At 48.0% G+C, this 13,599-nt stretch overlaps 1 protein-coding gene and 1 long non-coding RNA gene across 5 annotated transcripts in view; one reads left to right on the top strand and one right to left on the bottom strand.

The window, feature by feature from the left end:
* The window catches only part of MXD1 (MAX dimerization protein 1), a 24,829-nt gene extending 23,083 nt beyond the window's left edge, over positions 1-1,746 (top strand). For both annotated transcript variants that reach the window (XM_025868537.2, XM_025868535.2), the window contains exon 7: positions 910-1,746. The gene's annotated coding sequence lies outside the window, so the exon portion shown is untranslated. The remainder of the gene's footprint in view (positions 1-909) is intronic.
* The window catches only part of LOC112821185 (uncharacterized), a 19,564-nt gene extending 8,008 nt beyond the window's left edge, over positions 1-11,556 (bottom strand). Inside the window, exons 1-4 of one of the 3 annotated variants that reach the window (XR_003207368.2) lie at positions 10,516-11,556; positions 4,999-6,977; positions 4,125-4,193; positions 2,700-2,753 (exon numbers count right to left, since the gene is read on the bottom strand). This is a non-coding gene — a long non-coding RNA (uncharacterized lncRNA). Of the gene's footprint in view, positions 1-2,699; positions 2,754-4,124; positions 4,194-4,998; positions 8,222-10,515 lie in introns of those variants that run through there. The other 2 variants (XR_003207369.2, XR_003207367.2) reach the window with 2 other exon arrangements.
* Between the last annotated feature and the right edge of the window lie 2,043 nt (positions 11,557-13,599).

The raw sequence follows: 13,599 nt of genomic DNA, 5'->3' as shown, positions 1-13,599 counted from the left end.
GCGTGTGGATGGGAGCAGTATTTCTCACTTGAAAGTGGACACCGTGCTAACATGTCTTTGGGGTCGCACAGCTCATGCAAGTTCCAGCATGAACAAACAAGACGGTACAATCTCTTTGTGTGCGATGTTCTTGGGACCGCGCTGTGTACTGCTATCCCAAGGCACGTTTTTCCCTCAAAGTTTGTTACGCTACTTGTCTCTGGAACATTTTTTTTTCCTACCTCAGAGATAAATGAGATCTCCATTTCCCACTTAACACAAAGTGATTATGCCTTTTTTTTCCACCCCCAAATAAGTGACATTTGGTCCAATTCTAAGCTATTTTCCTACTTAACTTTCAGCAATAACTGAGCTTTGGCGCTAGCTGAGCTAGCGTCCATCATCAGTGAAAGGAAAAGTCTGCATTTCTACTCTGTGTTGCAGGTGAACAGGAGGGGATGGTACAGTGTTATTAGAATTCCTCTCCTTATTTTTGGATACACCCAGAAACTTCTGTATGGAGGCTTTTGGGTTGCTAGTTTAAAAGGCTGATCTTTCTTTTTGGTTATGATTTCTCCCTTAAGTGGTCTCCCACTTTGTAGCATTTTTATTTAAGCTAAAACAGAGCACATGTATATGTACATAAGACACATTAAATCTATAAATACTATTTATTCATTTTATATAAACTAATGTAATGGAAAACAAATTCTTACGACTTTGTGCTTTTATAGATGTTCTAGAAACTTTGTATGTAGGTATCTACAAAATTGGTTCATTCCCCTTAATATTTTTGCATTCATATTTTTGAGGTCGAGGTTTTCAGCCTCTGGCAAATCTTTTTCATTGAATTTGAACCATTTGTAAAACCTGTGACGCTGAAACAGAGTGTGTGTCACAAAGTGACGAGAACATTCCTAAAATCCACAGACGCACTGCAACCTAAGGGCTCCACGGCTGAAGCAGCGGCAGGCGGGCGGGTGGCCGCCCCGAGCCCCCGCTGCCCGCGGTCTCTGGCCCCCCAGCCTCGCCACGCCTCCGGCGCCTCCACCTTCCACACGACTCAAAGTTCAAACGCCCTCCACGCGGAAGCTCATTCTATACACGAAGAGCGGTCTAAACAAAGCAAGATTACTTTTGTTCTTTCATTTTAATGATTCTCTACTGTATTAAAATTTTTAATTGGAAGTAGTCGATTCCTAAATGATTCCAAAGTCATCTGTACTTCTGTTTTTGTTCTGTTTTTTTCCTGCATTTCAGCTTTGGGTGGGTGGGGGGAGGGGCAGGTGACACAAAGGATTTTTTTTTATTGTTGGAATCTTTTCCAATGACCAGCTGAAGATTTGCACTGAAATACAACTTGTATGCCTTTTGCATTTTTAAAGCCTGCTTCCTGAATTTAAGCAGAGTGATAGTGTTCAACGAGCCAGCTCAGCCTGTAACATGTTTGAAAAGATATATCTGCACTTTGAGGTCCCTTTCGAATGCCATTCGCTAGACCTCTCAAGCGTTTTAATTGCTACATTCAAGCGCCTCACAAGTCCAAGATGCTGGATGCCGTATGGCATCGAAAACTCAAGACTTTGGGCAAAGCTTGTGGGCTTGCATTGGGGGAGGGAAGGGAACAGAATTTGTGTATTTGTTCGATTTAGAAATAAGGCATCTGAGAGATGCCGTTATTTTCTGTGTTTAAGTTAAACTGCATTTTTTTGTCTTTTGGTTGAAATATGAAATGTACTGTCCCAATATAAAACAGTAATTATTTGACCTTTGCACTGTTTTTGTCTGGTCCTTTTCAATTTGATTGATCGCATATGTAAATGTGGAAATGGATATATTTTTAATGCACTTGTGATAAGCTGACGCCAGGGTTAGACCTTTCAAAGCCCAAGAGGTGGACCGAGTCGGCATGCGAGCTAGGCCTCTCTCTAACCAAAACTGTAACCTTCAGGACCAGCAAACTCAGCCCGAGGCAGCTACCCCACCCCTTCCCCATGCGGCTCAGCAGCAGCCCTGATTTGCCAACCTGTCCTGTCATTCACTGATCCACCAGCGTGACTGTTCAGAGCTCTAAAGTCTTTTTGGTTGTTTTGGGGTTTTTTTTTTTAAGCAAAATGAAAAACCTTTCTATGAGGGTTGGGGGGGTGGGCAAAGATAGAAACCCCAGCCTTTAAGACTTTGACAATTGTACGTAACTATAGAGGTGTGTAAATATAGGCACATGCATATTTTTATGTAAAATTGATTTTAAAAGACGAAATCTATACTCTCACCGATACCATTGCAATGCAGATGGGAAAATAAGCGTATGTAGTCCAATTTCATGCAGTGAGAAAATACATCTGGGGGCTTCTGTGAACAGCCCAGAAAGCCTAGCTTTCCCCGCCTGTTGGCTTAGAACGGCAGGTGAAGCACCCAGGGGGTTGTGTGTGGGTTTCTGCTGCTGAGCAAAGATCTTGAATTCTTCAAGGTGCTGCTAGTGACCACTGACTCCTGTGTCTAGTCACAGACCTAATGCTAGTTTGTGATGCTTTTTGAATCACTTTTTCGAGCAGGACCTAAATTCCTCTCCCAGTCTACCCCAGACTCAGTTTCAGGGTCAGTTCAGTGAGCACTACGTAGGGCCCTGACCTGGCATTCGGCCCCTGTGAGCGGATTTCTTCTAAGGGAGGCGTTTTCCTCCCCCGCCCCCGCCACCAAAAGAAACAAAGGGTCCTTACCTGGGTTTCCTGTGGGCCTCTCTGATCCATCCCTGAAGTGGCCAAGAGTAGATCCTGGGGTGGGGGGGTGGGGAGGAAAAAAGTGTCAACTAGGTAGGATGGTGATGCTCAAAATAACCGTCTAGCGGGGTCTTGGGGGGTCACAAATCGGTGTTCTGGGCTTTTTTCTTCTTGCCTCTGCCCCATCCTTTAAAGAGAAAACTGATTTTTGAAAAGTATATACATACACATTATTTAGGTTTTTATACCATGCTGTATTGGCAAGAATACCACTTTCATTGTGCTTTATAATCTATTCCTGAATCTGTCTTCTCTTCCTTTTTTACTTGTTCCCCAAGCTGCTTTGCCTTCCTCCTCTACCTGCCCTGTGTGTTGAACCCCAGGAAGTCAACGGCTGCAAGGCTATTTCCTGCAGGTCAATCTGGGGTTGGTTTTTTTTCTGTGGCTAACTCTTGGATGCAGTATGCTTAGGTAGCTGGCTACTGAGTTTTCAAATCCTTTCTGGGAGATGACCCAAAGACCCTTTCAGATGGGGTGGTTTTTCTCATTCAGATCTCTGTGACTGAGATGTCTTGTTTTCAAAGCTCTCTGGGGACGGGGAAGGGTATGTGGGTGATACGTGATTTATCATGATTTCTTCATTAATATTTGTTACATGGATGATTTTCTTATATTCTTCTGAAAGAAGAAATAACTGCCTTGCACTGCTAGAGTCAGCTACTGAATGGCTGAAGAAATTGAGTATCTTTGTCTTCTCTCAAAATCATAAAATGAGAATTAGGAAGGCACCCAATTTAAGGTTTATCGAAATTTTTAATTTTGATTTCTTACTCTGTGGGGAGTGGTGAGTTGATGGGTCATCCTTCATTTTCACTTTTACCTGAGAACCAAACTTGCCTTTACCCCTTGTCCCTAGACTTGGTGCTCCGGGAATGTTGCTGTTAACCATCAATGTTGGGGCCATCTTCCTACTGGTAAACACAGCCTAAAACGGGGGAGCAGCAGATGAGAGAGTATGGAATTCTGTTTCCAGATGTTTATTTCTTTATGTAAATATGAAGCCAATGTAAATCCTGTGTCAAGATCTAGAGAATGGTGCTTTTTACTGCAGTTAGCATATGCATTTTTAGAACTACTACATGTTTTAGAGATCTTTGCTGTGTATATGTAAATTTCTGTACTGTTCCACCGTTAACAAATAAATTATTTCATTATTAAAGAAATGTTGGTGTTCCTGATGTTTTGTACCCTTTCATGGTTTTTACTTACAGAACTGAGTTAATTAATCAGACTTTTTATTTGCCTGGAAAATTCACTGGCCAAAAATTCTCAGCTCTCGGGTTCTGTGATAAGAATTTAGGTGGCGTGGCCCGGGCAGAGCTCATGCGTTCCTCAGAACCGATGCCATGTGGTTGCTGCTCTCACCTGTTCCCTGCTCCGCACTCGCCCTGGGCTCCCTGTCACCACACCGGCACCCCTGCTAATGCCCACGCTCTGCTGGGAAAGACAGGGATGTAGTCACAATTTAACGCCACATAGTCAGTTGAGGAATAAAGTTGGGCAGGGACGTGCCATGAAAAATCACAGCGATGGTGGCTTTCCAGGTGGGCCCTGGAGGAAGCGGGTGTCTGCTAGGACAGGAGCGAGCCTGCAGGGAACGGGGGGGCGGGGGGCAGAGCACGTGGTGTGTGATGGACACGTGCAGGGAGGACAGCCGACCGTGAAGGACGCATGCTATTGAGAGGAGACAAGGCACCTGCTTTAGGGGTTGTTTCACGTATGAACCCATTTGGTTAATTGACATTCACTCATTTAGCAAATAGGGATTGAGCTGGGCTCTATCGTAGAGCTGAGGGACAGAACAAAAAAACCCTGCCCTTTCTAGGATGCTGCTTTCTAGGGTCACTGACTGGCTCTGGCCCTCGGGCCCCGCCCTGCAAGCCTCTGAGCCCAGCTCCATCCCCACCTGCCTCTTCTGGCTCCCTCAAGAAAGCACTTGTTCAGAGTCAAGGGGAGAGAAAGGGTGGCTTTCTCCTTCTTTACTAGTGACCTCTTATTCTTAAAACTACCTAAGAATTCTGAAAGGTTTTTATGGAGCCCTAGAAGTTACCTATGATGGTCTGCAGCCTGCGGGGCTTATTAAAAAAAAAAAAAAAAAAAGGATCTTTCTGGTACTCCTACTTGGGAAAAGTAGCCTCGCCCTTCTGCTTTTTCCAAAAAGCAGGGCCACGTGCTGGGCCAGTCTAGGATGTGTGATTCTAGAACCCACCTCGGTGGACAGGTTCCAAAGCAAACCCACCAGAGAGGGAACGGTCTGCAACAGGGATGGAAGGCGCGATCCGCCGCAGCGCCGGCTCCCTGTTTACTGTGACCGAGGACAGGAAGCTCTGAGCCGCAGATAATCACGAAGTCAGCTCGCACAGAGAGCCTCCCCCGCAAGATGACAAATCTTACTCCCAAGGTTTCCTGACTTTGCTTGTTCACAGTAGCCTGATGAAGTGGCCTTCCTTCTGCCGTGTGTGTCCACGTCACCCTGATGGTCAACTCAGGCCTCCTGGAACCCCGATGTCAGCCCTGGGGGTGACACGGTCATTAGCCCCATCTCTGGGGGCGCGGGGACACAGGCAGAGAGGGAGGCGAGCTGTTTGGCCCTGAGTCTACAGAGCTGGTGGACTCGGACTCCAGAGCCCACACTCCTTTGCCTCCGTTTTTGCAAGAGCTGTGTCACCCTGTAATCCATTTTCCATATTTGGCATCTTTTCTTTTTAAAGCCTTTGAATGCAGCTATCTATTTTCTGTGAAGGGACCTTAGGTTCCAGTTAATGAGGCAGAAACCAGGAACACACAAGACCACTGTGGATTGCCATTGCTAAGTCAGTCATTGTCCTCACTTCCATCTTCACTTCCCTCTCTGTCCCTTCTGAGGGTTAGCCCCTGACTCTTGAATCTCACGGGGCTCTTGTGACAATAACCCAGCAGACTCTTGAGGAAGACATTCTGTACAGGAGTTGAAGACATTCTTTCTCTACCACGTCTTTTGGGTTGTGGACCCTGTGACATCATTTTATTCAACCCATATTTACTTAACACACTTCCATGTAGCCTTGGAGTTCCCTTTAATCCAGTGCCACTTTGGTCCACCTCTTAGACGTCACCAAGACCTAGACGAGGAGGGACACAGCAAGGTTCTCTACCAAGAGTCTCTGGAATAGCAGCCTCTCATTTCCGCTAAACACTCGGGCCTTTCCATCCATTAAGGGCATTTGGCTTCCAGTGGCCGGAGGCCCCACAGGCAGGGACTCCGCAGGAAGCATTGTTCAGGGCTTGGCACTGACTGGGTGGCCACTCTGTCCCATGTGGAACTGATGGGACTTTCTTGTGGGGACCACGTGAAGCAGATGGGACCACTCAATGCTGACTGGGGGTGAACGTTTGCCCAGAGGAAAAAGCAGCTGCATGTTGGAGGCAAGTGACGGACACGCTTTTGGCAGACAGGAGGGCGGGCTCTGCTGGGCTGCAGCTTCTGGGATCTGCCCTCACTGTGCATGAAGGCAGCATCTCTGGTGAAGACAGTCTGAGGATTTAGTGGGACAACTGAAGCAAGAGCCAGCGCAGAGCAAAGGGTGTGGCCCCAAGGTCAGGACGGAGCTGGTGGCCCCGGGACTCAGGGGCTGGAGAGATTCATCGAGGCCCTGAGGGAAGAGAGACGAGCCTTTGCTAGGGTGCTCTCGGCCTCACCTGGGGGCAGAGGTGAGCAATGACACCCACGGTAGGGAGCTGTGTGTCAGGAAAACGTCTACTTTCAAGGAAACCATGGGCCTGGGAGAGGAGACACCCAGGAGGGCCTAGGGGACAGAGGAAGAGGGAGAAACACCAGCCCAAGCAACGATGTTGGTCACCCAGATGGCCGGGCTGGATAAAACCTGGGGGCAGTCCCCCAGCCTGCCCAGCGGCCAGTAGGGCTGGGAGACCCAAATCATCTGCTGGAAAGGTCATCATTTCGTTAAAAAACATCTGACAAACTCTTGCTTTGCTGATATTCCCATTGTCCGGGAGGGAGAAGACGCCGTCACCACGGAGCTCTGGCACTAATCCTGATCAACAGGGGAACGAGAGACCCTCAGGGGGACTGAATGTCCTTTAGATACCGTGGAAGGGGGTCCTGGGTGATGGTCAAGCACACAGACTCTGGTCAGATGATCCGAGGGCCAATGCCAGCTCCACATTTTACACTCTGGGTGACGTGGGACAACTGGTCTTGGGCTCCTTCTTCCCATTCTGAAAAATGAGGATAATCACAGTATCTATTTCCTGGGGCTGTTGGGAGGAGTGAGAGACGGGATGGAAAAAGCCGAGCCCAGTGCCTGCCTTTCGGGAGCATTCAATACATATGAGCGAACATCATTATTTTACTAGCGCTGTCAGAAATGTAACTTAGATCCTCAGAAGACAGAATTCTAACATTCAGAAAAGGAATCAGCCTGGAAGGGAAAATTACATGAGATGGCAGGGAAGTGTTCAAATATGTCATTCTGACCATGCTATCTAGACAACAAAAGGCAAGCAGGAAGTGGTTAAAATGACGGGGGAGCGAAGAGAGGGTGACTCAGGGATGGACTGTGGCCAAAGGGGGAGAAGGGGGTGTTTTGTTCAGGTGGTACCTCACCTAGTTGCTGTTCAAAAAGTTAAATCCTAAAACCCCTCCAGCCCTGCAAGGCGGCTCAGAGACTCTCAAAGAGAAACCAGGAAGTACAGGGCTGGCAAAGCCAGAAAGACCCTTATTAAATGCCTCCATTTTGCAGGCACCTCCTCAGAAGAGTGAGAGGTGCCTTAGGTCCCAGCGTTTGCATGTGTCTTTCCAATGGCAAATTCAGAACAACAGTCGCCAGAGCCCTAGCCAGTCAACAAAGACGCCACATTTCAAGTGTAAACTCTGCGAGACCATGAGGTTTTGACAATTCTCTGCAACTTTGTCATGAAGAGCCTTGGTTAGCACAACTGCAGGGCAAGCACAGACCAGCACAGGCCATGGAACAGCATGGGGCCCAGAAGAGTCATCAGTGGAGACAGATGACCAAGAGAGGACTGGGGTGAGACACTGCCTCACCATGCTTACAGCTCTCAGTGGCGGGGGAAACCACTTGCCGGAACTCAGAGCAGGGATCCCATTGCTCTCCCTGAAGAATGGGTGTGTGTTTCCTCAGGGAAAAAGTGAATCATTAAATGGATCACCTTTCTCTTATTGCTTAGGCTGCCAGGAAGCTCAGAGCCAAATTCACACCTCACTGTTAGTAATTATGAGACCCTGTGATTTGTGTGTGTATTTAAGTTCCCCCTAGTCTTTTTCTTGACCTTGATTTTTATTTAAAATTTCTTCTATCTTAATATATGTACTTTAGAAGTCATTTCAGAGGCACCTGGGTGGCTCAGATGGTTAAGCGTCTGCCTTTGGCTCAGGTCATGATCCCAGGGTCCTGGGATCGAGCCCCACATCGGGCTCCTGGCTCAGCGAGGAGCCTGCTTCTCCCTCTCTCCCTCTCTCTCTATCTGTGTCTCAAATGAATAAATAAAATCTTTAAAAAAAAAAGTCATTTCAGATTCACCTTTGTAGAGAACAACGAGAACACAGTGTAAAGAGTGCAGCCTGTGTATAAAAAACAAACAAACAAAAAAACCGCCCTGGTCCTTTTTTTGGCAAGCAGAGGGCAGGGAGGATGGCTAAGCACGGGTAAGGTAATTGGGGTTAGAGAGCATGGAGAGGGAAGGTGAGTGTGGGTTTTTTTAAGCAGTGGAAATAAACTTGCCAAAGAATAGAAGGGAGCTGCCTCAGGGCTGAAAGTAATCCCTGCTTGTCTAGAGGAACTGGGGTCCCTCTGGGGGTTTCCGCAGAGGCAGAGTTGGCCTGGGTCTGAGTCACCTGTCAGAAGCAGAAGGAACACCACCCTTTCTCCCCAACTCAAGAAAGCTCATCAGATTGCAAGTAAATGAGAATACTGTTTTCACAGGACTAGCCTGGACTCTGCTCTGTTGTACAAAGAGAAAATCACTTGCAAATTTCAGTATCAATAAATTACTTGTGGTCCCTGGGGCGCCTGGGTGGCTCAGTCAATAAGCATCTGCCTTTGGCTCAGGTCATGATCCCGGGGTCCTGGGATCGAGCCCAGAATCGGACTCTCTGCTCAGCAGGGAGTCTGCTTCTCCCTCTCCCTCTGCCACCCACTTATGCTCTCTTTCTCTCTCTCACTCTCTCTAAAATAAATAACATCTTTAAAAATAAATAAATACCTTGTGGTCCCACTGAGATTAGATTGGTGGATGCAGGTCTATCTACAAGAAGGCATCCAGTGACATGAATGGGATACTGTCCCCAACCCTGTCCCTGTCAACACTAATACAATAATTTGGACTCAGGTATGGATGGCATATTCTCCACATCTGAGGATGACCCCCCAAGGGGGTAAGAAGACACCCAGACTGCCTAACAGAATCAGGATCCAAAACTTCTTGACAGCTAATGTGAGGGGGCGTCTCGGGCAAGATGAGATTTAGGAGATGAGTGCAGGCCCCCCCCATGCCTGGCTATGGATGTGCCAGTCCCAGAGGGGAGTACCACCTACTGCCACAGGTCAGAGAGAGAAGGGGGCTCAGTGGCAAGTCTCCAGAGTGGAGGGGCCACCGTAGAGTGAAGCCCCTAGGTCACGGGAAGTTGATCTCGGCCCCTCTGCCCCCAGGACCCCCCTTTCCCCCGCCCTTTCCCTTTTTTTTTTTTTTTTTTTTTTTTTGAGGGGCAAAGGGGCAGAGACAGAGGGAGAGAGAGAACCTTAAGCAGGCCCCACACCCAGCGTGGAACCCAATGTTTTTGACTTGGTCAAAAACAAAAGCAATCTGAAAGAAAACAATCCGGTTGAGAACAAGTTGTGGGGGTGGGGGGAGACACACAATTCAGCCCAGAGGACAGTTTGGTCTCAAACAGAGTCCACAAACATAAGAAATAGTGCAGAGGACCACAGGGGGAGGGCGGGAAAACTGAAGGGGAGGAAATCAGAGGGAGACCAACCATGAGGGACTCTGGACTCTGGGAAACACACTGAGGGTCGCTGGAGGGGCGGTGGGTGTGGAGGGGGTGACTGGGTGATGGGCATTAAGGAGGGCACGTGCTGTGATGAGCACTGGGTGTTACATGCAACTGATGATTAAATGAACTCTACTTTTGGGGCGCCTGGGTGGCTCAGTTGGTTAAGCGACGGCCTTCGGCTCAGGTCATGATCCTGGAGTCCCGGGATCGAGTCCCACATCGGGCTCCCTGCTCGGCAGGGAGTCTGCTTCTCCCTCTGACCCTATCCCCTCTGATGTGCTCTCTCTCTCTCATTCTCTCTCTCAAATAAATAAATAAAATCTTTAAAAAAAAAAATGAACTCTACTTTTGAAACTCATGATGTGCTATATGTTGGCTAATTGAATTTAAATAAAAATATGGTCCGCATTTTTCAAAAATTGGGATTTTGATGTAGTACGGAGGTGTAATGCATCCTTTTGAGCCTCAAGTATTTTGCTTAAATTTCAGAATTGTTTTACCCTCTTTTAAATTTCTAGTTAATATTTCCGCCACCTATCTTAATTCTGTTCATTTTTAAAAAATGTATTGTGAAATGCCATGTACATAAAGGCACATAAATATTCTGCTTAGTGAATTATCATGAAATGCCCACATGAACACCACCCAGTCAGGAATCAAGACACTGCCGGCCCCCACGTGTCCCCGGATGCCTTCCTGACACACCATCCCGGCCACCCTGCGTCTGCCCTAATCACATACCTTCTCTTGCCTTTATACTCTTGTCTCCTGAGGTGCATCTCTACACACCGTGGCTGAGTTTTGCCTACTTGTTTTAGAAGATGACGTAAATGGAATCACACTGTCCCCGTCTGGTCGGGCTTTCTTCACCTGACACCACTGCTGCGAGGTCTGCGTTGTATGTGGCTGTCGCACCTGCCTCCTCCTCAGTGTGTGGTGCGCTCTGTCACAGCAAAACGTTGGAGACAATCTGCGTGTCCTAAATAGGGCATTAGTTACATAAAGTATGGAAGTTCACGAAGGAGAAAGTACTGGGTAATCCTATTTTTGCTAAAAAGGAAGAAAGAAGAAACAAGAATCGGGGAGTGAAAGGATGAAGGAAAATACATTCATACAAATGTCCGTAGAGAAAGGTCCTGGAAAAACAGGCCGCGTTTGACCTCGGGAGGGTAAGCGGGTAGAAGGTTCTTCGTGAAGTTTCTTTATTTTTGGATTGACCTAATTTTCTGACTTTCCTATAATGAGCACTCGCTGCAAATGTAAAAACAACAACAACGGTTACCAAAAGGAACGTAAACAATGACAAATTAACCAAGCAATAAAGTAACAAAAGGATCTGGAATTTGGGGGAGGTTTTCCAGGAGTTCTTCCTCCCAAGTTTATTCTCAGCCAATTATGTCTCTTCTACTCGTTTGGAAATTTTTATAAATTTTTAATTTTCATAAATTGTTAAATATATGTCTAACCACAGTGAACATGTTCAAAAGTTTACAAGTACTTTACATATTGTTTAGCTAACCAAGGCCCATTTGTTGAACATTTCCACTTTTCAAATTCATTTCCACCCACTTTGTCTTCCTGGCTCTATTTATAATAGATGAAAACAAATTCATTTTACCAAATCTCTGTGTGGACCGCTCCAGCAGACCGAACTGAACATTCTGAGGGAAGGCAGGCTTACACTCTAACTCAGTTCAGCCATTAGTCATCTGAGCAACGTTGAGCCAGCTGACTTCCCCTAATGTCAATTTTCCCATCTGTTAAACGGAAATAAAAGCCTACATTCCAAGGGTTTTGTAAGACTTAGAAATTGCCGGGGCGCCTGGGTGGCTCAGTCGTTAAGCGTCTGCCTTCGGCTCAGGTCATGATCCCAGGGTCCTGGGATCGAGCCCCGCATCGGGCTCCCTGCTCGGCGGGAAGCCTGCTTCTCCCTCTCCCACTCCCCCTGCTTGTGTTCCCTCTCTCGCTGTGTCTCTGTCAAATAAATAAATAAAATCTTAAAAAAAAAAAAAAGAAAGAAAGAAAGAAATTGCCAAATCAGCAAACTGTGAGTTGCCTCAAGCCAGTTCCTCAACATTCAGTTGCGGAGAATTCCCTGTTGGGGGGCCGCCCTGTGCATTGTGGGAGACTGAGCTGCATCCGTGGCCTTGCTCTACCCCCTAGAAGCCAGTGGCACCGCTCTCCCCACATCCCCCAAATCTGTGACAACCAGAAAGGTCTTCAGACTCTGTCAAATGTTCCCTGAGGGGCAAAACCACGCCTGTTACCTCAGGAACTTGTCCCCCTTCACCACTGAGCCTGCTTATTAGCCTCTTGGGCCTGCATCTGGGCAGATGCAGATGCCCCCCTCCACACACACACACAGACAGCCCCTTTCCATCCAGTCTTATGCCTGGGCCCCGTCCACAGGATGCTGGAATGCATGTCAGGGCAGGACACACACACCCCAGTGTGTGGGCTTTTGCTCCAGATTCCTCCCCTGACTCTTCCATTTCAGGCAAGTAGTCTAGCCTTTTAGGGTTTGCTTCTGGTCCTGGGCTACAAGCTAGCATTGCCTAGAAGATATGGTACTTTGCTTCCCCAACCTTTGTACCTGCCTAAACCCATGGACGGGAATGAGTTCGAATGCCCCACCCAGCCAGGGAGGTGTGGGGTGGGCTCGGATGCATAGGAGGAGATGAGGAAAACACAGGTGGCTGGACAGGGGAGGGATGGCAGTCAGTCCTGGAGAGAACCGGCACCCACACACCACTCAGTGGCTTCACCCTGAAGAGGTGTCAAGACATCCCAGGGAGGGGCTGCCTGGTGTCCCCAGGAGGGCAAGACCTGAGGCCCAGGCTGCTAATCCACATGGATTACATGAGCAGGGACACGGGCCCCTCCACGATCACGGTGCATGGGGTGTCCGTGACCTGTCGCCCCTCTCCCCACAAAGCTTTGGGGCTGCATCAGGTTCTGGGAGAGCCCCCCAAAAGACTGAGAGTGACCTTCTCAACAGCCTAGCTGACTGAGGACTGAGTTGCATGTAATTAACTTTAATTTTGGAAAAACATTCAAGCTGCCATTTCCCATACATCTCTGCGTTTGTGAACTGGGGCTCGGATGCATTACACATGGAGAGGTCATCATGTCACCTCCCTGCCTATAACCTTCCACAGCCCCCCATTACCGAGGGATGAAGGCCCCTGACTGCACACAGTAGAGGAATCAGGTGCTCACCCTCCACGGTGCTCCCAGGACAGACCTCACTAATCCCTCATGGCCTCTTTCTGGCTGTGGCCGAACAGGCAGTCCCAGAATGCTTTGCAGTGCCTCCCACCAGGCAGGTGTTACTTGAGATGAAGTCAAGTATATTCTCTACTTTAAGACCTACCTCCACCACCCTTCCCCCCACACACATTCTACTGCTTCTTAAATCAGGATATACCACTGGTACATACAGTGATTTTTTTTTTCTTTTCCCAAAAATAAGGATTAAATTGATAATGTACTGAGACTGGAGGGACACATTTGGTAGACTCTGACACATCACCCACGTCTCCCTGCAGAGATGAAGCCATGGGCACCCCTCCAGGATGGCCTGGGTGAAGACAGTTGCCTTGCCCAAGGGCACAGCCCTCTGAGGCAGTCTGCATAGGGGCATAACTGCCTGGCTCCTTTGCTTCAGCTCCATACAGCTCTCAAGGATCATTTCAGCTTCAGAACGTCTCATAACGTCGGCTGAGGCCCCTACTGAGACCGCCTCACTGCTCCTGCCCTTCCACAGGTGTTGATCCCCACATCCCTAATCGACTTCCAGCAGGCGAATCTTCACCCCACAGTCCA

This window comes from Callorhinus ursinus, unplaced genomic scaffold (genome assembly GCF_003265705.2).
Source record: "Callorhinus ursinus isolate GAN/ISIS: 27379988/994484 unplaced genomic scaffold, GSC_fseal_2.0 scaffold10, whole genome shotgun sequence".
Taxonomy (NCBI): Eukaryota; Metazoa; Chordata; class Mammalia; order Carnivora; family Otariidae; genus Callorhinus; species Callorhinus ursinus.
This window is presented reverse-complemented; position numbering and strand designations above follow the sequence as displayed.